This window comes from Lissotriton vulgaris, chromosome 1_1 (genome assembly GCF_964263255.1).
Source record: "Lissotriton vulgaris chromosome 1_1, aLisVul1.2, whole genome shotgun sequence".
Classification (NCBI taxonomy): domain Eukaryota; kingdom Metazoa; phylum Chordata; class Amphibia; order Caudata; family Salamandridae; genus Lissotriton; species Lissotriton vulgaris.
Genome location: NC_141685.1, coordinates 944685682 through 944709739, shown reverse-complemented (window position 1 = coordinate 944709739; position 24058 = coordinate 944685682).

Below are 24058 nucleotides of genomic sequence, written 5' to 3'. Positions count from 1 at the left end.
CATGAAAACCTACGCTTAACCAGTAATTTAATTTAACTTTTAGGACCTATACCTTGACAAGGGAGTTAGCAAGAAAATAGGTAGTAAATAAACATTTGCACTCATAAAATAACCACAGATTCGGGAAAGATTTAAATGCTTTATCTAAATAATTTCTTTAAATGTCAGTGTCCATACTAAATTAATAGGAGCTTGATCAAATAAGAATAAAATCAAAGCAAGATGATGTAAAAATATCATGAATGTTCTTTAAGCATTGAAACATTGGAAGGGTAAGAAGAGGGAAACAGCACAATGACATACCCATGCAACTTTTATATTTACCTAGAATGGTGTGAAGACCATCCCTGGCCACAGGCTGGGATAAAGGACAGGACCCCCGATAGTGCAGGTGCCAACAGGGTAGAACAGGTGCAGACGAGAATAAGGATAAGTACGGACCAAATTGGATCAGGACAAGACCTCCGCAGGTCAGGACCGGCACCCACAGGTAAAGTGCAACACAAGCGTCACACCCCTCTCTGCAGCTAACAGACGGACCCCGATTGGGTTAGCGAATCTTCTCCCTCAGGAACCCTGATTGGGTCATCGATCTGCTTCCCAGTACCCCGATTGGGTTATCGAATCTTCTGACAGAGTACTCCACCAGCACCTTGGCTCCCAAATCTTCTGACAGAGTGCTCCGCCAGATCCTCTGCTCTCGATTGCCTATTGAGTACATTGGGTCAGTGACAGGTCAGCTATTCGGACAAGTCGGGCAATCTAACCAGCTAAGCCTACCGTATTTATACCATTTTCCAGGGCAGTGTACCACCCCCCATTGTTGCAAATGTGTGTATTCCCTCAATTTGATTGGCCAAAGGACGAGGAGAGGTCATCACACCATACCAGTTATGAGGTCATGCTCTTCAATATTCAGATCAATGTTCCCGCCCAAAATTTTATTTTCCCATGTACTTTTATTCCAACCGGCAGTGAATGTATCAATAAGAATTACAATGTAATACAATAATTTGTTCAGCTTCCTTCCAAAGGGTCAGAAGGTAAGGTTCCCATGAGCATCGTATAGCAAGTCAGGAGTTGGCAGGGATTCAATGCCATGGCTTGTAGACTCGGGTGAATTCGGCGCATGCTCAGTTTCAGGACCCAAGATGGAGCAACATTGTTCTTGATTGGTCTGAACACGAGCTAATAGCAAAGCCAAAGAAAAACTGTTTTAGAACAAAGAATAAATTAATGGACTGTATACCACTTATCTCTACTCTATTCCCATTACTTTATTTTAACTACAGCATTAGGGATTATGCAGAACGAGCAACTTAGTAAAAGCAGTAATGCAAGCATTAGAGCATGAGAACATAGAGCAGCCATCTTTAGTTCTAGTGCGCAGAAGCAAAGTTTTCCCACCAAGCTTAAGCATGCGCAAAAAAAATTCCAGAGTCACAGCGGCCATTTTGGGTTAATCGAGTTATGGTTAGTAAAAGCACATACGCAAGCTTCCCCAGCTTACTAGAAATGACGTGCTTTGCATTGCTAATAAGACAAAACATGTTTATTAGTGTATTACAGTTTATTTCGAGAGGGTTGATCACAAGCAAGTCTCTTCAGGAGTAAAATCTTGCTCCATTAGTAGTCTTTGACTAATCACAATAGTGAGACCATAGCATCTAGCAAATACATTTCTCTCACCCCATCCCAAGGCAGTCAGGTTTGCTCTGCGAGTCTGTGGCTTCTTCTGTACCCAGCAGATATTGGCAATACGGACCCCATATATCCTTGGGAGCGCAACGTACAGGCATCAAAGCATTATAATGATTAGATTGAGTTGAGCAGTATGCTAAATCTTATTCAAATTTTTCAATAGTGTGAAGGGACCTCTCATCCATCGCATGGCCACCCTCCTTTTAGTCAACAGGAGTCCAAGACTTACCAGTTTACGCACTCCCTTCGGTATTTGATTGTCAAACCCCAATAACGCGACCAATGGCATCTCTGACAACACAAAGCCCAGCATTTTGGAAAGAATCCCAAAGTCATTGTTCCAGATGGTACGTACCTCTGGACAATCCAAAAACAAATGTGTGAAATTTGCATTCCTAGAGACACATCTCACACATTTATTATCCTCCTGCAGACCATATCTATGTAGCCTAGCCGGAGTGTAATAGGTTCTATGTACATATTTAAAATGTGTCACACGGTGTCTGTCATTTAAGGAGGTCCATTGCGTATCAGTAATATCTATGCCTAGTTCCTCCTCCCAGTCTAATTGACATTTTTGTTTATTCTGGGCACGGGGACCTTGAAATAGGGAATATAACATAGTAATCCCACGTTGCGGAGATTGTGTCTGCAATAGATACATAAGTGATGGCACCCCTTCTGGTTCACCCATGTCTGATACTAGTAGGACGCGCAGGGCACTATGCAATCTGTAATAGTTAAATGTATCCAGCGCCGTCACTCCCAGTGTCTGCGCGGACACCTGTACCCACGAAGAGACCCCATCCAAGAACAGGTCCCCCATGCAGTGAATATTTAACTTTGCTAGAGTGTTCATTATTGCTCTGTCCTGTTTGTGTGGCTGCCAATCACACCATTGGATCGGCAGTTTAGCAGATTAAATCAGTTGTATGTGATAGCCTCCGGCTATTTTAGAGAGTTGGTGTCCAGTGCAGTTTACTGGATCTATAGTGCCTGGGGCAATCCGAGCCGCCCGTCAACAGACTGGGCAGAGAAGCTGGTAACACCATATTGTGTTTGATAAGGTAATGCGGTATGTTTTTAAGGCCATGTATCCACACATGTACATGTAAAGTTTGTGCTGCCCTGTAATATCTTTCCTTGTCTGGGGCATTTAGTCCCCCCTCTGAATAAGGTTTTGTTAGGACCTCCCAATGCGGAGAAAAAAGACTGGGGTAAACTAATAGGTATATGACAAACAAAAACAAAAAGCGCGGAAGCACCACCATCTTTGACAATGCCACGCGACCAACTAGAGAGAGTGGTAACTTTATGTATTTTTCCATAGTCCAAAAATGTCTGCACTGCACATCCAAAATTCTAAGACAATATCAACTCTGCATCTGTGTGTATCTCAATGCCCAGATACCTCACTGGGTCAGTCCTCCACTCCAGCGGGTACTAAGTCTGCACCAGAGCACTGACGGGGGTCAGAGGGAAATAATCCATTTATGCCAATCGATATGGAGCCCAAGTGCATGCCAAAGCGCTCTACCTCGTGCAACACCTGGATTAAATTCTGTTCTGGATTCCGGATGTACAACAAAGTATCATCTGCGTATGCAGCAATAGTGAGATTGTAATTGGGGGACTGGATATTGCGATATGCGTAAAATGTGCGCATCACGCAAAGTAAAGGTTCCACCACCAGGGCATATAAAAGAGGGGAGAGGGGGCACCCTTCCCACGTGCCCCTAGTGATTTGTATGTTACGTGACATCAGGCCATTAATCTTTACCTTGGGTGTTGGGTCGGTATAGAGCACTTTTATTAAGAGGAGGAAGAAATCTCCGACCCCCATTTTGCCAAAGACAGCATATAAGAACCTCCATTCAAGGGAGTCAAATGCTTTTTCTATATCAATAAACAAGGCAGCCGCCTTGATTTTTGGGTTAATATGGCTGTGGCGCCAACCAGCATCTGAAGGTTGATGGACAATGACCTACCAGGGACAAACCCTGTTTGTTCTGGTCCAATCAATCTAGGCAGTAAGGGGGCCAGTGTATGCGCCAACACTTTTGCGAACAGTTTCATATCGGTTCTCAATAGTGAGAGTAGGTTATAGGAGGAACATTGTTCTGGAGGCTTCCCAGGCTTGAACAAGGTAACTATGATGGCTTCCTGCATTGATGGGGGCATTGTCCCTGTTTTTGCCATCTCTTCAAAGAGATTGACCAGGTGGGGGAGTAACTTATCTACGTATACTTTGTAAAAAGCCACTGTCAAGGCATCCGCCTCCTGGCCTTTTCATTAGGTATATCTTTCAATGCAGCTATAATTTCACTGGGCCCCAGTGGTCCAATTAGTCACTCCCTATCGCTATTGGCCAGCCAAGTCATAGCTACATGGGCTAAGTAGTCGTTGTCAGGTTCCTGAGTCGTGGCTTCCCTTGAAGAGTAAAGGCCAGTGTAATAATCTGCAAAAGCGTCTAGTATGTCAGGGGAACCATCCACCAAGACTTGCTTGGAGGTATATATTTGTATTATGTGATTATCTCCCCTGGGAGGCCTAACAGTCGCTGCCAGTGTTGCACTGGGCTGGTCCCCTTCAGAAAGGACCTTTCCACAGCATATTTTCGTAGATGTTTGACCTCATCATATGCTAACTCCTGATATTCACTTGTTTTGGTCCGAATCTGTGCTAGTATCTGAGGGTCCCCCCATTTCTTGTAGTGCACCCTCCAGGGACCGCAGGGCGATCTCGACTTTAAAGATCTGTGTGCGTGGGGATTTGAGAACACCGGCATGTTTGGAGATTGTTATCCAACGCATGTAAGGTTTAAAAGCTTCCCATACTGCACCCATGGTGGGAACGCTGCCCAGATTTGTAATAAAGAATTTGTCTATGGCCGTGCCTAATTCCGCATGGAATACAGCATCCAATAGGGAATACTGAGGAAAACGTCATGTTTGTCTGGGAGAACTAACCATGGGGCGTTCCAAGGTGAGACTGACTGGGGAATGATTCGACAAAGTCCTGGCCATGTGCTGACATTCTCTAATTGAGGAGAGCAACGAGAGGGAGGCGAACCAGTAATATATTCTTGTGTGAATATCATGTTCAACTGAGTAATGGGTATATCCCCTGCCCAGAGAAGACAGCTGAAACCATACATCCAGCATACCTTCAGCCTGTGATATAAGCAACTGCGCATGTAGGACGTGAGGGGGGTATTTGCTTGCCCTTTGAATGGGCTAGGTTGGTGTCCTGGATACAATTAAAGTCTCCTTCCCCCAGGATAGGCAAATGTGAGTGTTGCATAATCCTAGAATGTAATGAGTGATAAAATTGCGGGTCGTCATAATTAGGCCCATAGAACCCATCTAACAGCATATTAAAATAATCTTTGCGACAACATGCCACTACAAATCTGCCACAGGGGTCTATGTCCAGTGCTTGTATATGTATACCTGAGTTCCTACGTGGCCAAAGGAGTACCCCCCTAGCATGCGTCGTAAACCCATCTGCCGCGCATTGGCCTTTCATTCGGCGTTGGAATAACAGACCAATCTGCGAAGAGAAATGTGTCTCTTGTAGGATAGCCACATCTATTTCGTGCCTGTACAAATAAGCCACTACTTTACGCATTTTTCTTTGATCATTGAGATCTCGGACATTCCAGGAAAGGAAGCGGACAATCGCCGGACGATCACTAGTGTTTGGCATACGTGAATCAATCCATACAATGCAGGTATGTGTATGAGCTGTACCTAGATCCTTCCGTAAACATGCAACACCCCTGTGGAGACATACATCCTGACTGATATGTAACATTAAACACCCCCCAATAACCCACCCACTCCATATAAAAAAAATGAGATACAGCAACCACTGTCCCCTCCCGTTCCTCCCCCTACCCTCCTCAAATGTACTTCCTACCAACAGAGCAGGATCCCTAAAATCAGTACCCATGTGTTATACACATGGAGGCAATGGCTGCCAGACCCAAGGTGTTATGGGATAGGCAGACATTGCCAAGTTACATTTTTTCCAACAAGGGGTCATATGATTTGCCTACTAAACTGTGCTATGGTAGTACTTTACATAATGAAAACATTTCTGCATAGTTTGAGGACTATCTCATTGGGCCAATGTTTGGAGGGAAGGCAAAGACTAATATTATTTTACTATAAGAGAAAAAGTGTTGCAGTCATGACAGGGAGGGAGACGGAGAAACTGCCCTCAACTCACCGCCAGTCTCCATGCCTTCCATCGAAATGCCATCTTCTGCCTGAGAGACGGGAGACCTATTTGCCCTCTCAGCACTGTACTTTTTGAGATCCTTCTGCAGTAAATTTTGGTCATCATAAAATGTGGCTTTGTCATTAAAGTTAACCTTCAAACGGGCCGGGTATAACATTACATAGTCCTACTGAAGTTCTCTCAGCTTACATTTAACAGGACCAAACCTCTTTCGAGCCTCCTGGACCAGTGGTGTGAAGTCTGGAAAAAGGGACAGATCCGAACCTTCATTCAGGAGGGTTTTCAATTCTCTTGCATGCTTCAATGCAGCATCCCTATCCAGGTATTTAAGTAGACAAATGATCACTGGGCATGGGGGGGGCAGCCAGAGAGGGCCGTAGACCGAGCAAGCAATGTGTCTGCTCAACGACGAAGACGTCAGAGAATGTGTCACATCCCAGAAGCTGTACCAGAAGCTTCTCTATGAATGATTCCATGGGGCCAGTGGAGGTTGTCTCAGCAAGACCTAAAAGGCGCACATTATTGCTCCTGCAACGCGCCTCTAGGTCTTCGGCCTTATCTCTCATCACCAACATGAGTTTCTCCATCTGCTTTTGTGCTTCCCCATCTCTGTCTGAGTGTCCTCATCATCTGAGATTCTGCTCTCAGTTACGTGGATGCACTCCGTGTGTTTGTCCACCCTTTTGGACATGGACTCCATACGGTACAAGAGGGAGCCCATTTTAGCGTCTATTGAGGTAAGACTGCACTGCATTGCCCCCAGGATTTGTTTAATGCCTCCATCAGGGTCTGAGTGGTCATAAGAGCGCCAGCCGCAGCAGTATCAGAGTTATCCTCTCTGTGCCTGGCAGATTTACATTGGTCAAAGCGGAGCCTTGTCTGGGTCTTACCCATTTTCCCCATGACTTCGGCAACTAGGAGCTGTCCGCGGTGGATTCAAAAGGCACCAAGAGCCTACTGAACACTGAGGCACCAGCAACTTTATGCGAAGCGACGGTTCAGGAAAGCTTCCGAATCGGGCAACATAGTAACAGAGTCACTGTCAGCTATTTCACCACAGGGTTTAATGAAATGAGATTTGAATATCGAAGATTTGTAAGTCTATACCTGCCACTGCCCCACATGAAACAAAGTACTGAGCAAAGGATCCTCGAACGCACAGGACCTGATGTCTTATTCAGTTCAGTTCAGATTGCTTTATTCGATTTTTGTTTAAAATCATAAAAGCGTGCAGTTAAAAATACAATCATGATTAAAAAAGAAAAAAACATACATATGAAGGCACAAATTATCTGCGGATTAAAAGTTAAAAACATTTGCTCACCCTGTGAATATAACTATCTTGGTAATAACATACTTTACAGGATTCGTGTTAACAGTTCTTCCATTACATCAGAAAGAAAGTTGATAGGGGTTGCAGTACTTAAGACTATTATGCGGTAAATCAAATCTGTTAAGCGCGGGGATACTACAGCAATACAGTAAGCAAACTCCTCTACCCCGCCTGGTATTATCCTCAGCCGTAGGTCTGGGAGCAGGGATATATGAAGTGCTTGGGTAGAAATCGTGTAGATCCAAGGTAGATATGGGGCCATCACCTTCTTAGGGTGGTCAAGTTTGGAGGTATGGAACAATATGTCTACTCCTAAATCTTATTAGTACCAATTCACCAGTGATGTCTTTTGGGAGGGGACCTAGCCAGCCCACTCTCCTCACGCTCATAATCCTGCCGTCAAGATCATGGGGCAGGGGTCTACTTTTTGATAGCCAAAACTTGACCTTATTTAACAAGTCATGTTGTCTCTCTGATTTTCCCTGTTTGAGTTGCGGGGCTCCCGAGAGGACGCACACAAATGGAGCGGCCTCTGGAGGTAGATGAATTCGAGAAACCCTGTTGCGCTCTACTCTGGGAACAATATTGTGCGCTATAGTGGGTTTAAGAGGGGCTTTAGGAACATTTGAGGGCAAAGAAGTGGGAACTAGTACTTGGGTTTGGGCAACTTTGTTTTGTGTGGTTAGTTTAGGCGCATTAGGGGGAGCAGTTGACAAGGGATGATTAGATATTGTGGCATGGGTAGAAGGTAACAAATTAAATTTAATTGTTTCCTCAATCCCTGTCAGTCTATCCCCCAAGGTGTTAATTTTGTCAACCAGGGGGTGTATAGTAGATTTGATAAGTTGTTCGATCATAGACAATAAAGCCATCTGGGAAGAGGGTGCTAGGTCGTCTAATTTTTCAGCAGCCTCTGGAGTTGGGGGGGAATTGGAAGGGGGCAAAGTTGGACTTGGGGACCCATTTTGTAGTTTTTGTATTTTAGATTGACTCCCATTATATTTATCCCTGTCATGCTTCCTTTTGGCAGATGTAGCCCGAACGGGTACTATACTTTGGGTATTGGCTTTTGTGAAAATGGAAAAGTGTTCCAGCACACTCTCATTAGGAGCTAACGGGTTAATGTTATTTGGCGGGGAGGGTAATCTTTCTGGGACAAACCAGACTGTTTAATTCCTCCAACAATGAGAGGCTACACGCTGTAGTGGTTATTTGTGGAGAAGATTGATTACTAGTTGGGCTGTCTATAAGCTGGTCGCAATTAATTTTATCAGCATCTCTACGCGTAGGTAAAAATGTACTATTTGTGTGCTTGTCTTGCATCCTGGGGCAAGAATCCGACCAAAGGGCAATTTTAGTGACAACCCCAATGCGGGGCATAGTATGGCTTGGATATAATAGAGTTATTAAAGTTTATTAAGCAAGTACTACTGTCCAGTACAAAAAGTCAATCGGTAGCTTTACCTCCTCTTGAAAAGCCAAGGGGCATGGCCCGTCCCGTCCTCCTCAGGCCTCTGAGGACCACAGAGGGCCCGCCCTTTGCCCAGGCTTAGCCCGGCGTCGTCCGCGCGCGTCCGCGACATGGAGGAAGCTGCTCGGCTTTGTGCTCCTCCGTGTGCGGTGATTCCCGGAAGTGGGCGTGTCCGCAAAGGAGTCTGGGAGCTGTAGTACTCCCCTGCTGCGGCCCCGCGATGGAGTTTGTGGTGGCGGCAGGGAAGACCGACAGCGTCAGGGCCCCAGACGAATGGTGCAGAGCGAGTGGCCAATCTACCCTCCAGCAGGTAGGTGTCCGCTGCAATGTCCCCCGCTCCTCAGTGGGAGCTGCTCGGCTTTGTGCGCCTCCGTTCGCGGTGATTCCCGGAAGTGGGCGTGTCCGCAAAGGAGTCTGGGAGCTGTAGTCTTTCCCCCCTGCGGCCCCGCGATGGAGTTTGCGGTGGCGGCAGGGAAGACCGACAGCGTCAGGGCCCCGGACGAATGGTGCAGAGCGAGTGGCCACTCCACCCTCCAGCAGGTAGGTGTCCGCTGCAATGTCCCCCCTGATGTCTTATTGCCAAGGAGCAACGTCGTTGTAATGATCTACACCCTAGCCAGGTATTGCAATCATGCTCCGATATAATGGTGAGGATATTCCGGAGGGCCCCCATTTGACTTGTCTCAGTAATATCTTTGGTTCTGCCAAGTACTTAGGGAGCAGGCGCACCCCACCCCTGCAGAGCAGGCAGCCGGCGCCGTCCTCACGTCGCACGCCGCAGCTGTGTTGACACAGGTGATCACAGGGCAGGGCAGCAAAGAACTCTGATGTCTGCCTGAGGGAGTCCCAGCTACCGGGGCAGGGCAACACAACAGGCTGTGCAGGCACTGCGCTCCAAGTCCCGCCGCACCCCGCGCTGAATCCAGAATGCTATGGCCAACTCTGCAGACCACATCGCTCATGGCGATCCCGTCCACCGAGTGCGGCGTTGCAGCACAGGAGGAGTCCGGATGGGCCGCCAGAGGGAGTGGATGTGAAGTCGAGAGCATGCAGGTAACAGGGGACAAAACCCATGCAGGCGCGACCCTGCACCGCGGAGCACCCAAAGCAGCTGCAGTCTGATTCGAACAGGCCCGATGACGCCACACGACTGATCTCCGTTGTGTTGCACTCAGCGATCCCAAACTGTGGTCAATGCTGCACTAACAGTATATCAGCTACTACCAGCAAGGATTAGGCCATCTATAGCCGCGATGGCGCTAAATCATGTAGGATGTTACAGGCAGCTGCTGGAGCTCGCTCAGGCTGCGGCCATCTTAGAGCCAGGCAAGCCATGCCCCCAGACTCCATGATTGTTATACACTGATGATTTTATGCAAGAATAAAAAGCGCCTTATATAAACCTTTAGTGTCATTTGAAACATTGTACATCCAAAAAGTTTGAATCTAATGAATCAACTATAAGCTCTTCATTTTAGGGAAGGCCGACTTACCAAGGAAATCATTCAACTCGAGATTAGTTTACCAGTAGTGAACTACGGAGCATATTTACAATAAAGTGGCGGAGCACGGTTATCTCCAAAATATCTAACGCTGTGCGTCCTCACATTAGAAACACAGGGATGCGGAGTATTTACAATAATATGGTGCATCCCTGCGTTTCTCCCTGTGCTGGCGCTAAATCAATATGCCTAGTGCAAACACAGGGACCGTTGCACCATAGTGCAAGGGTGCCTGCATTGAGGAAAGATTGTTTATGTGTAAGAAGATGTCCCTTTTTTGTTTTTCTGGGGCTTGGGTATCAGCTACATCAGTATAAGCATTCCTAGAACATGGAACAGTATCAGACTTCACTCATTTACAAATTCTCAACACTAATTAAGAGTCTCGAACACCCCCATTTATTTTTACTTCACTTATGATGAACAGTCCCATAAACTTGGTCACACCGTTCTTAATTAACCTAGGTCACTTCACAAGAACAGCATCACCCACCTTCAAATGCATATGTTTCACACTGTTCCTAAGATCAAATCTCACATTATATTTCTTCTGGTACATCATCCTTCTAGAGCAGATGGTATTCTCATCCGAGACCTCACTCCTACTCCTTCTTTTCCTGACACATAAGACATCCAACTTTAGTATACGCTGCTCTATGCATGTATGGTTTTACAAGCCTGTTCATTTGTTCTGCTAATCCATCTGCCTGGAATGAGTAAAGTGCAGTTTTAAGATGCTCAATCGACAATTCCTTAAAAAACTCATGCATCTCCTAAGTGACAATTTGCATGCCATTGTCCATGAGAGTTGTACTAGGAATGACTTTACAAGCAAATTAATTGTTCACAAATGCAATTACAACTCTAGTATTCACCAAACGCATGTACTTGGTCTCCACTCACTTGGAGGTGTAGTTAACTAGCAACAGGGCATAAAATATATCTCCTCTAGGGCAAGAGTTCTTATGGGCCAATGACGTCTAAAAGCAATTTCATCCAAGATTCATGTGAAATCTAGATTAAAAGGAGCAGAATATGTTTCTTTTCCCTGTCATTCTTGGCACAGAGCTAGCAGTCTTTCACTACTTCTTCAACTTGCCTGTTAATTAAAGCCCCCCAAAAAAGCTCTTGCACTCTTGCCTTGGTTAAATTCCTTCTTAGGTGTCCCTCATGTACCAAGGTTTTTAACTTCTCCTTTAGGTGTTCCCCATCAACAATGTTCAGTTACTCATGCACATTCCAGAATCATTTCAGGAAATCTTGGACCTTCTTGACCGGAGACTATGCCATGCTCACATGTTCACTCATGATTCTGAATGCTACATCTGCGTCCCTCTCTTGTATTCACTCTCCTACCTCAAGAGCATTTTCTTTTATCCGACCACAACATCTTTGCAATACCTAATAGCCAGGCGAGACAGTTATCCACATGGTTCTTAATACTCAGTATGTTTTCCAACTGGGAATTATAATCAAATAGTCCTTCATTCCACCTCCTTGTCCTGGACAACAGATGCTATCCTTGTCTACGTGCACAGTTTTTCAGTAGGGCGTGATGATCACACCTCACTTTGAAGAGCAAGCCCCAAAGAAAAACTTGAAATTGGAGCTTGCCTGCACAACCATTAGAATGAACGTTTTTTTCCCTTTGTTGGTTGGTAAACAGTTCAAGCAGGTATGTCCTGCTTTGCTGTATTCAAAATCATTGTCCGATGTACTGATCTGTTTTCATCTACTTTGTTTTATATCTGGTACTATCAGACCAAGGAAAATGTTACTATGTGATTGAGGAGCGTTTTTTTAGTTATTATGTCTGTTATGGTTTTAATTTTTGAAACTGAATAAAGAAAGAACTTAAACCTCCAAGGTTCCACAGCATGAGGAAGATGGTGCCAGGCCTGGCTCGAACAATGGACGCAAGAGGACGGTAATCACTTAATCAGCACAAACCATTGAACAAAATGTAGAGTCCTTGTCTAAGAATATTGACCATCTCAATCCCATACTGTCTATACTCATAACCTCTGATCAACTGACCTATAACACTTTCCTTAAATTGAACAAATCTGCCAAAGTAAACAGCTAAAAAATGGTATGGCGTACTCCTAGACCTAGTGAGTCATCTGCTTTGTCCTCACAGAATGATCCTTTTTCTCCTCCCTAAATTGATGTCTTTCTAGCTAACTACCAAGCAAAGAACTGCAATTACATCCTGAATAATTTACATGCTGTGCTGCCCTGCTATAGCAGTCACACAGCATGGCCAATCCTCATCTCTCCTAAATCCCTCAGATTCTCACAATATCTCACATAAGTGGGCCTACAACACAAGATTAACTCAGTGCCATACGACAACACCTCAACTGCTTCTATGCTAAGATGGTTACTGCACATCAGCAGTTTGGCAATCAAGCACCAGATAGAGACAATATTCTTGATCTGATGCTTGACCTCATGATGCGAAATTAAACATGGTTTAATAAAACTTCCCAACCTAGCATGGATTTACTCATTCCACATAACCACGCATTACCACTCTTGTTGAAAAAGGACAAATGAGAGTATTGGTTATAGTTAAGAATATCATCCTCTGTAGGCAAGTGACAGCTGAGAACCTCCATACCTTTTAATGTCTCATTCTCAATATCAAATCCTCTGCTTCTAAATTAATGAGACTGAATACAATCTTCCATCCCCCTGGTGAACTATACTGTATTCAAACAAGGTATGGCACTTATCACCTCTCAGCTAATCTCAAGCAATAACAACCATATCTTCGTTGGGGACTTTGACTTCACAGTTCCTAGGACTCCTCTTTTCAAATACTCTTCTTCTTTCCACATAAGAGTGACCTGACTTAAAACCCCTTACTAAAATACCCACTCATATTTTCCTTGTCTGAGCACTGCTAAATCCCATTTCTTGTTCTCTTTACTAAAACACCGAATCCTGTCCAACAGAAGGGGTTTAAAATCATGATTAAACATTGTCAAGAATGGGGTTAATTAATTGGGAGGGGTCTATCCCTACCAACTTAATGAATCCACTTTGGTTCTGTCAAAATGCAGTTCTGAGAGAAAGACATTTTGCATATGTGCCTGCCGAGCACTATATACAGTTCTTATTAACTTTAACGTATATGAGTGATGTCTATATTGAAATCTTTACAGTTTCTGGCCATTCTTTTTTTAATATGTTATATACTGTAATAATTGCTTATATACACTTTCTATAATTGTTACACATGGCCAGGTACCACCTTTTCTGTTTTCTACATTTATTGTGATTACAATACACTGATGGTGCTTGATGAACATTTAATTTTGTATAATATTGAATCCTTCATGGGTGCTGTTGACAACAATATTCATAGCAGGGTAGGCTACCAAGGCCAAATTATGCTCTGGTAGCCAATTTTGGTTTTGGATCCCTTGAAGCGTAGAGATGGTTCGAACAGTTTTGCCAGGGCTGATTTTGGTTTCAAGTCCTGCCCTGGACAAGGCTGGAAACTCTAGCCAGTCAGGATCCTATGAGTTCTAATACCTGTGCTGCGAAGTTCAGCTAAACCAGTGTTCAGAGCAGTAAAAAGCTGTGAGCTGAATGTACCATGTTTGCTTGCTCACCTAGGGCCCGATGTAGGTAAACGGGATTTTCCGATTTTAAAATACCGAGGCGGGCCGAATCGGTATTCTGAAATCGGAAAACGAGATGTAGGAAAAAAATACCGACTGAAGACCGATTCGGTCGGCATCGGTAATGAGATTCGGTACGTTCCGATTCAGCTCGGTCCGAATCGGAAAGTACCGAATCGGCCAACAACGAATCGGAAAATACCGATTCGGCTACCACCGATTCGGATATTTCCGATTCGGCGAATACCGAATCGGTAAAAGCCGATTCGGTAAAAACCGATTCGGCAATCATAGACCCATGGCGAAAAAGCCCATAGGAATGCATTGCATGACCCGATTCGGCTTTTACCGATTCGGATAATACCGAATCGGATTTTACCGAATCGGATTTTACCGATTCGGTAAAAGCAGACTCGGCAATAGGCGATTCAGCCAATGAGGTGGCTCCCCCTCCCCCACCCAAACAGGGAGTGGCAACCCTGGCAGGTGCAGCCAATTAAGAAGTTTCTAGAAGTTTCTGGAAAGCCTGCCTGAGCCCAACACACAGTTAGCAGCAGTGGGAGAAGGAGGTTGCAGACTGAGCAGGAGCAAGAGAATATGGCAGATCAGGCAGGAAGCCAGAAGTCCTCCCAAAAGAGGAAGCCCAAATTCACCACCACAGAACTACAGGTGCTGGTTGAGGAGGTGGTGAGGGTGCACCGCCAGCTCTTTGGCAAGCTGTCCCTCAACGTGCCAGACAGCACCAAGAGGCGATTGTGGGCAGACATCGCCCAGAAGGTAAATGCTGCTGGAGTCACCCCCAGGTCCATTGAGGAACTTAAGAAAAGGTTCTATGACCTCCGCAGCCTCACCAAGAGGAAGCTGGCCGACCTCCAAAGGCAGGCAGGACTCACCGGAGGAGGCAAGAACCCGGCGCCACCCCTCACCGAGCTGGAGGAAATTGTCTCCAGCACCATCGAGAGGGAGAGCATTGTAGGGATCGGGACCCTGGACAGCACTGCGATGGCCACAGCTACAGGTAAGAAGCATGCGCATCATGACACACCCTACCAGACACCTCCCCATTAGACACAATGCATAGGCAAACACCAGCACTGTACTGTCACCAACATACAAGAGACAAGCACCATGGTACATGTAGTCAGCAGGAGTTAGCCAAATATGTCAGTGCAGAATCACAAGACAGGAAACAGTGTGACACGGTGTAAGGAGATGCAAGGACATGTGGAATGCCATAATTGTACTGACTGTAATACATCGGCACTCAGTTCACAAATGCTTCTTTGTACCTAGGGGCACCATCAGGCGGCACCACTGTGGCAGCAGAGGGAGCTTCGACATCACATACTGCAGTGGCAGGGCCGAGCACCAGCCAGCCTGGCCAGGAGGAGGAGGAAGAGGATGAGGAAGGAGACACCCCAGGGCTTGGAATGGAGGGAGTCCTGGTGATTGATTTCCAGGCAGTGCACTCCCCAGTACTGCCCAGCTCACCCCCCTTGCAATTTTCCCCATACAACTCCCCAACAAGGCAGACCATTCCGCCGACAACATCTCCTGCCACAACCGTGGCCTTGCCACCCGTCCTACCTGTCCTGGGAGCAGGGGCTCCGGGACCGGCCAGCACCACACCACCACCAGTGGCACCCCAGCCCACTCAGCAGGCCGGAGGCAGCAGTGCCAGACGCCGTGCCACCACCACCACCACCACCACCACCACTGCTGCACCAGCACGGGAGGGCAGTGTGTTCCTGGGCCTGGAGGGCCAGATGGTCAAAATCCAGCGCCAACAGGCCAGATCCACCATGGCCTGCCAACGCCAGCTCCTGCAGCACAACCTGCAGATGGGGGAGTTGGTGAAGGGGTTCCAGGCTGTTGTGGACAGCAACAAGGAGGTGGCAGGAGGGTTGGGCAGGCTGACCACTGCCATCACCCACTCCTCTGCCAGGCAGGAGGAGCATGAGGTTGCGCGCAGGAGGGATGCCCGGGTGCTCAACCGGGCCATGGCCCGCCTTGCAGCGGCGACTGCACAGCTGTGCCATCGTAGCGCAAATCAGGAGTCGGTGCAGAGTCAGCATACTGCTGAGCTGACCAGGGGGATGGCCAGGATCACCACGGCCATGGAGGCCATGTTAATATCAAACGCCGCCTCCAATCCTGCCCTGGACCTGGGTGATGCTGGTGACAGCAGCAGCCGCAGCAGCCCGGCCAGCGCTGCATCAGAGCCAAGGAGGAGCACCAGGCGCTCCGCTGATGCTGCTGGCCATTCGGAGGGGGCCGAGGGACACCCCAGTGGGTCTGGAAAGCGGGCCAAAAAATAGGCTGGCAAGGGGGGATGATCATACCAGAACCCTGGACTTTATTTGTTTTGACAGACTCCATTTTTCTATGCACTTCAGTGATGTAACTGTGGTGCATCACTATTAAAAAGTTTATTTTCCAAGCAACATTTAGCTGTCTTTGCATCTGTACTCAGTCAGAAATAGTTCTCAGTGATCTCCTCACGTCTGTATCTGCCATCACATGGCGTACACACCCCAGCTGGCTGTGTCAGTGGCACAGCTTCGTCGTCGTCATAGTCCTCGTAGTCAGACAACTCCACCTCAGTGCCCTTCTTGACCGCAAGGTTGTGTAACATTGCACATACAGCTATGATCTTGCAGCAGGTGATGGGGGTATACTGCCTTGCACCTCCACTCTTGTGCAGGCATCTGAATCTACTTTTCCAGATGCCAAAGGTCCGTTCAACAACATTCCTTGTGCGTATGTGGGCCCGGTTATACCTCCTTTGGCTGGGTGTGGAGGGGTTGAGGTAGGGGGTGAGTATGAATGAGCGGAGGGCATATGCACTGTCGCCTGGAAGAGAAAGGGGTCACATTAGACACATGCATACATGTATTACACCTACCTACTATGTGTTATGGGGGTCTGATGATGTGGCTCACCTAGGAGGTATCCTTCTCCAAAATCGCCAGCCATCAGCCGTGCATATATGCCGCTCTGTTGGAATATATAGGAGTCATGGGTACTCCCTGGAAATTTTGCTACCAGGTCTGTGATGGTGCACTTGGCATTGCAGATCACCTGCACGTTGATGGTGTGTGTCGATTTCCGATTGCGGTATATGTATTCGGTGTCCGCTGGTGGGCAAATCGGAATATGCGTGCCATCTATGCAACCGATGACTTGGGGAAAGTGTGCCATCTGGTAGAAGTCCGCTTTGGTTTGTAGCAGTTCTGCGTGGGTTGCAGGGAATGAGATGTATTGGTCCATCCTGTCTATCATGGCGTCAAGGAATATGTGGAAGAACCTTGACAGGCTGCTCTGGCTCACCCCTCCTGCTGCTGCTACTCCACTTTGATAGCTGCCAGACGCTACCAGGTGTAGGCTGCATAGCACCTGGACGTGCGCAGGGATGGCGTGTGCCCTTGGGGTGTGGTGGTCCAAGTATGGCTTAAGGTCCCTGATGAGCTCAAGTATGGTGTCAGAGTCCAGCCTGTATCTCTGTAGGATCTCAGCCTCAGTGAGCATGAACAGGGTTATCCTCTGTCTGTAGACCTGTTCATTTCTTAGCCATTCCCTCAGTCCTTCCTGCTGTAGCCGTAGCCGCCTCGCAATGACATAGAAAGCTGCCATCCTGCAAGTTGCAATGCATTTTGGGACTGTTTATATGGGTTGGAGTTGGTTACCACCTGATTGCAATCCATGGTAAATACCGAGTGAATTCTACCGATTTTGAGCCGATTTCGGTGTTTCTGTGCCTCCCTACATCTCCCCAACTGTCGGAATCGGGGAATTTCCCGATCGGAGATTTATACGAATCGGCATGTTTTCCGAATCGGATCATGTCCGAATCGGTATTTTTTCCGATTCGGTACATGGACCGAATCGGTGATTTTCCGATTCGGTGTCACTAACGATTCGGTAGTGGGACCGAATCGGTGATTTTCCGATTCGGTGTCACTAACGATTCGGTAGTGGGACCGAATCGGTGATTTTCCGATTCGGTGTCGCTAACGATTCGGTAGTGGGACCGAATCGGTGATTTTCCGATTCGGTGTCACTAACGATTCGGTACATGGACCGATTCGGTCTTTGTAACCGAATCGGTGTTTTTCCGATTCGTTACATATCCGATTTTCGGTATGTACGTATCGGATTCTTTCACATTCGGTACACATTCCGAATCGGTTTTCTATCCGATTCGTTCTGTTTTTGGTCCCCTACATCTCGATGGCTGTTTACCGATCGGTAAGGGCCAAAAATCGGTATTTTCGGCCGATACCGATCGGTAAAGCCCTACCTACATCGGGCCCCAAGTGTATTACCTGATAATTTTGAACACTTATGTTATCTGACCAAGAAAGTTAAAATCTTTGGGGATACTTGACAACTCCGTAGCACTGGATACTTAAGTTTCCATTAAAAATGCATCTCCAACCAATGTTTCTCTGGAATTGTGCCTAGCATTGGAGTTGATTTTCTTCTGCCATTTGCACCATTTCCTCTTTACCTCACTTCAAAAGGAAACTAAGAGTCGGATGTTGTGCTTTGTGGATGGGTTACTCTTCCAAAAATATGTAGGGTGATTCCAAGCAGTAATCCACCTATTTATTTATTTATTTTGGAATTTTATAAAGCGCTTAGTTACGCTCTCCGGCGTGTCCCTGCGCTGAGACTGAGTGTGTGGGGGGGGTGAACAATTTAAGGCAGTGCTAGGCGAAACAGGTGTGTTTTGAGGGCTCTGCGGAATTTGGCCTCAGAGGGTTCAAGGCGTAATTCAGTCGGTAGAAGGTTCCAATTCTTGGCTGCAAGAAGTCTAAACGATCTGCCCCCCATACGGGCTCTACGGATTTTAGGGACTGCGACCAGACCAGTGCCAGAAGATCTAAGCATCCGCTCTGATCTCGAGGGGGTGATAAGACAGTTTAGGGGGGCAGGTGCTCTACCTCCCAAGATGCGACGGCAAATGCAAAGGGCTTTGAATTTGATCCTTTCACGGATCGACAGCCAATGAAGGGACTTTAGAGCAGATTCAGAAGAAGTTCTCCAAGGAAGCCTTAGTATCATCCGGGCTGTAGCATTCTGCAATACTTGGAGACGGTTGAGACTACTGGCCGTACTGCCCACGTAAAGGAGGTTGGCATAGTCGAGTCTCGATGTTACCAAGGCGTGCACAAGGGTCTGTCTGTCAACAACAGGGAGCAAATCCAGGACCTTACGTAAGGTCTTGAGTATCCCAAAGCACATTCCCACTACCCGATTAATCTGGGGCACAAATGACAGTTCAGAGTCAAATAGTACCCCGAGATTTTTGGCCTGTTGACATGGCACAGGAGTAGGGTCCAGGCAGTCCGGCCACCATGATGAGGACCACACAGATGGACCCCCCCACCTCGAGCACTTCAGTCTTGGAGCCATTCACCTTCAGGCAGTTGTTAGACATCCAGGAGGCTAGCTCCTGCATGCAAGCACTGAAGTTGGCAGCCGCAATTCCGGGTGCCCGCGATAGGGAGATGGCCATCTGCGTGTCGTCCGCGTAAGATACGAGTTGGATGTCATTTCTTTCCACAATAGTGGCTACAGGGGAGGCATAAAGGTTGAACAGGGTGGGGTTTAAGGCAGAGCCCTGGGGCACCCCTTGATCGAGATTGCACCTCCTGGAGTAGTGTTCACCCTGTCTAACCTGAAAGCCTCTCTCCGTCAGAAAGGACTGTATCCACCTGAGTGCCCTCCCATTGATTCCACCCTTGTTGAGACACTGTAGCAAGATGGAATGTGCTACAGTGTCAAAGGCGGCACTTAGGTCGAGCAAGATGAGTGCCATAGTTTGTCCCTCATCTACTCCTTGCCTGATGGTCTCAGTGGCCAGGAGCAACGCAGACTCTGTAGAGTGGCGTGGGCGGAATCCAGACTGAATGGGGTGGAGAAGATTGGATTCATCCACAAATGTCATAAGTTGAAGATTGACCACCTTTTCTGCTACCTTGGCCATGTAAGGGAGAAGGGAAATAGGTCTCAAGTTGTCCATCCTATCCCAGCTGAGGTTCGTTTTTTTTTTAAGCGGGAGCACAATAGCTTGCTTCCACTTTTTAGGTACATTGCAGGTCTTAAAAGAGATATCAAGGACATCTCTAATGTACGGTTCTAGGGTTTCAATACTTCCTCCAAGAAGTTTTGGTGATGCCGGGTCGCAGGGAGACCCAGATTTAATAGAGCGGCAAATCCGTTGCAGCTCATTAGAGGATGGAGTAATAAAATTGCCTAACCTATTTGTACCTTCATCTAATTTAAGATTTTCCCTGAACTCTGTTGCCTTTTCCTTACCCCCTGTAAAAGCGGAGTAGATATTAGCTACTTTATCGGAGAAATAGGCGGCAATGCGGTTACAGGACTCAACTGAGAACGAGGAAGGGTCGACAGAGGAGCTGCAAATGGAGATTCCTTTTTAGATTTTAAATAGCTCTTTGGTGGAGTTATGAGCTTCTCCAATCTTGCCTGAAAAGTAGTTGGTTTTAGCGCGCCTGATTAGGTTGTGATATTCCCTACGTCTGCCTATATATTTTAGTTTGGCTTGATCTAAGTACGCCACCCTCCATTGTCTTTCTAGTTTCTTACATTCCGCCTTGGCTAGGCGGAGTTCATCACTAAACCAAGGGGCCGATTTATGGGGCCTGCTATAGGGTTTTTTTTGGTAGAGGGGAGCTGTATCATCCAGGGCCGCAGTAATGCGCTCATCAAGTCTGTCGGAGGCTGTGACAGCATCTTTCCCACCTAGTCTGCCACCTTTGGTGAGGGCAGAGTCGAATTTGGCTTTAGAGAATGTAGTCCATTTCCGACTCAGGTATTTGGCGTTATAGGGCTTTGGGCATTAATTGCAGGGACAGTTAGTGTAAAAGGAACTACAAACTGATCGGACCACGGGACAGGGATAGGGGACTGGACCTTTACACCATCCCAGTTGGCAAATATAGGGTCCAACAAATGGCCCTTGAGGTGGGTGGGGGCTTTAGATTCAGTGGATAGTTGAAGGGACAGAAGTTGCTGGTAGAAATCAGAAACTGCTTTATCTACTAGATTATCTAAGTGGATGTTCAGATCACCTAGAAGTAGAAACTTATCCCTGCGGAGGGCGGACTCCGTGATGCCATCCATCAAGCGGGTAGTAAACTGGGTAGGGGGGCCCGGAGGACGATAGATCAATAGGCCATTCACCATATTCCCCGTGTTAACCTTGATGGAGAAGGCTCCTATCTCGCCCTCGGCGATGGGAAAGGGTTCAAGTTGGCAAGTCAATGGCTGTTTGAAAATTATTGCTATCCCCCCACCTCTGTCTCCAACCCTATCCAAATGAACCATATTGTATTCCGCAGGAAGAGAGGCAACTATGTCCGGCCCAGAATTGGAGTCCAGCCAGGTTTCTGTGAGAAACAATAGATCGAGTTTCATGTCTGATAGAAGATCATAGATATCGAGACTATGTTTCCTCATGGATCTGGTGTTAAGTAACCCACACATAATCCTGGTGTGCTCCACCCTGGGAGGGGGTACGGTCAGCCATGTGTATTGACAGACTTTGCAGCTATTGGTATCCTCTGCATTAAGACTGTGAAGACAGTCTTTAGCAAAGTCGGGACACAGGTCGCGGAGTTGTTGAGAATTCCAACATATCCTGGACCCATTTTGTCCAGGGGTCCTGGCCCCTGTCCCCGAACATCCGCGGACGGGCGCAGACGGGCTTGCCTTTGGCGCGCCTTCGGCGCCCCGCCGGCACCCCCGCTGCACCCGTCCGCTGCGCTTCCTGTATAAGGGTGCCATTTTATCCACTCGAGGGCGGGAGGGCGCGTGTGTGGGGGCGCCCACTCCCAGGCAAGTTAAATTGCTCCCCCTCCCAAAAAAACAAACCAGCCTTTCTGTCGCCCCCCCATGGGGGTGATCTTCCCTCAGCCTGCCCAAAGGGGGGGGGGGGGTAGAAGTTCTTGAGCATCAGGGAGAAGTTAAGAAAAAAGTTGTGACAGTTCATCCAGGCATCAGGCTTCAACCCCACCTGTAAACAGCCACAACAGTCCTTCTGCCCCCTTGTGGACGTATTTGGGGGCTTTACCTCCACTCTTCCAGGCTGCGAAGAGAGGGGTAAACCCGACTTAGACACCAATTAATTTCTTTTAAAAGAAGGGTTGGAGTTGGCTGTCCCAGTCATTGGGCCTGGCTCCCGCCCTCAAAAGGTCACAAAACTCCTTCCGCCCCTGGGAGGCGGAATGGGGAAGTTTAATGTTAGTCTTCTCTCTATGGGCAGAAGTCCACTTAGACACAAAGAAAATACTACAAAACACAAGCATTGCCAACGCCAGTATGTAGGGCCTTGGCAGGCTGTGCAATTCTTATTCATTGTTTGTGTAAGCACATGCTGCAAAAATATAGGGGGAAAAGAAAACATGTGACCTCCTAAACATAAATTCTATGTGCCTGCATTTGATTTTTTTTATATTAAAAAAACAAGTTACTGGTGTGGCCTTTTAAACTGGTATTGTTTTTTTTTAAAACCTTCAGATGTGTTATTCATTTTATTATTATTCACTGTGAATGAGATAAGAATAAATCACCATCTAACCAAGCACTCAAATCATAGGCTGCTACAATGTAACTTAAACATGGTATGAGCTGGGAAAGAAATCACTGTCTAGTTGGGCACCCAAAGAGCTGTCAAAATAAATAGCTGACATTTAATGTTTTAATAGAAAATTAAAATAAGTCTGCCTTGCCACTGAAATGAAAATATTATTAGGTGGATGTGAGCCAATCATGCACAGCCTTTGTGCAGTCCTATAATCAGACGTTAACTAATGGCTAAAGTGGACTGACCCATATCTCCAAGCTGTATTCTGGTGTGAGCAGGAGCAAAATGCGAAGGATCATTTAACAGATCAATAGATGAAGTCTTCTGACTAAAATACCCCCTCTTCATGTATATTATGTATGATTTTTTTAGGATAAGGGAAGCTCTGATGAGACATTGAAAGCTATCTCAAAGGCTAGAACTAAAAATAGAGGGAAAGGTTATTTTAACTGAGGAAACTCATATTTGGTGAGCCCTCAAAGTTTTCCTCATGACACAGGTGTGAATATCTGAGGTTTTTCAAAAAGCTACAGTACTTCAAGTGGTTACTAGGTGTCCCTCTTGAGTCAGATCTAACTGCTTCTTTGTTTTTTGAGTGGGAATATATATCTATGACAGTGAACTGTATTTGCTTTTAGTGAAGTCTGGTTGTCTCGATCCATTGCGCAATACTTTGAGGTGACTATTGAGAGAGCGCGGGTTCACCTGCTAGTTTTACCATACTAACCTGGGCCCATTAAATGATACACACTTTGAACAGGTAAAAGTACGCTAATCAGAATTTTAATTAAACATCTAGGACCTATACCATTGACTTACCACTCCTAGTCACCGGTACCTTGAGTCCTAAGGGATCAAGGGTGTTAGAATAATAGGCAGTAATAAACATTTGCATTTATATAATAACCACAGACTCAAGAAAGGTTTAAACACTTTATCTATGTAAATTCTTAAATGTCAGAGTCCATACCAATTCGATTAAAGCTCGTTCAATTAGGAAGAAAATAATCAAAGCAAGATGATGTGAAAATATTACGAGACTTTCGTTAAGCAGTGAAACATAGGAAGGGAAAGAAAAGGGAAACAGTACAATGACATACCCACATTGATTTATAATTACCTAGAATGGTGTGAAAACCAATCCTGGCCACGGGCTGGGATAAAGGACAGGACCCCGATAGTTCAGGTGCTAACAGGACAGGAAATATGTAGACCAGAATCAGGACAAGTACGGACCAAATTGGATCAGGAAAGGACCACCGCAGGTGAGAACTGGCACCCACAACTAAAGTGCAACACCAGAGTCGCAACCCATTCTGCAGCTAACAGTCGGACCCCAATTGGGTTTTCGAACCTTCTCCCACAGAACTCCGATTGCGTTATCAAATCTTCTGACAGAGTGCGCCGCCAGCACTTCTGCTCTCGATCGTCTATTGAGTGCATTGGGTCAGTGACAGGTCAGCTATTCGGACAAGTCGGACAATCTAACTAGCTAAGCCTACCTTAGTTGTACCATTTTCCTGGGCAGTGTACCACCTCCCAATGATGCAAGTTTGTGTA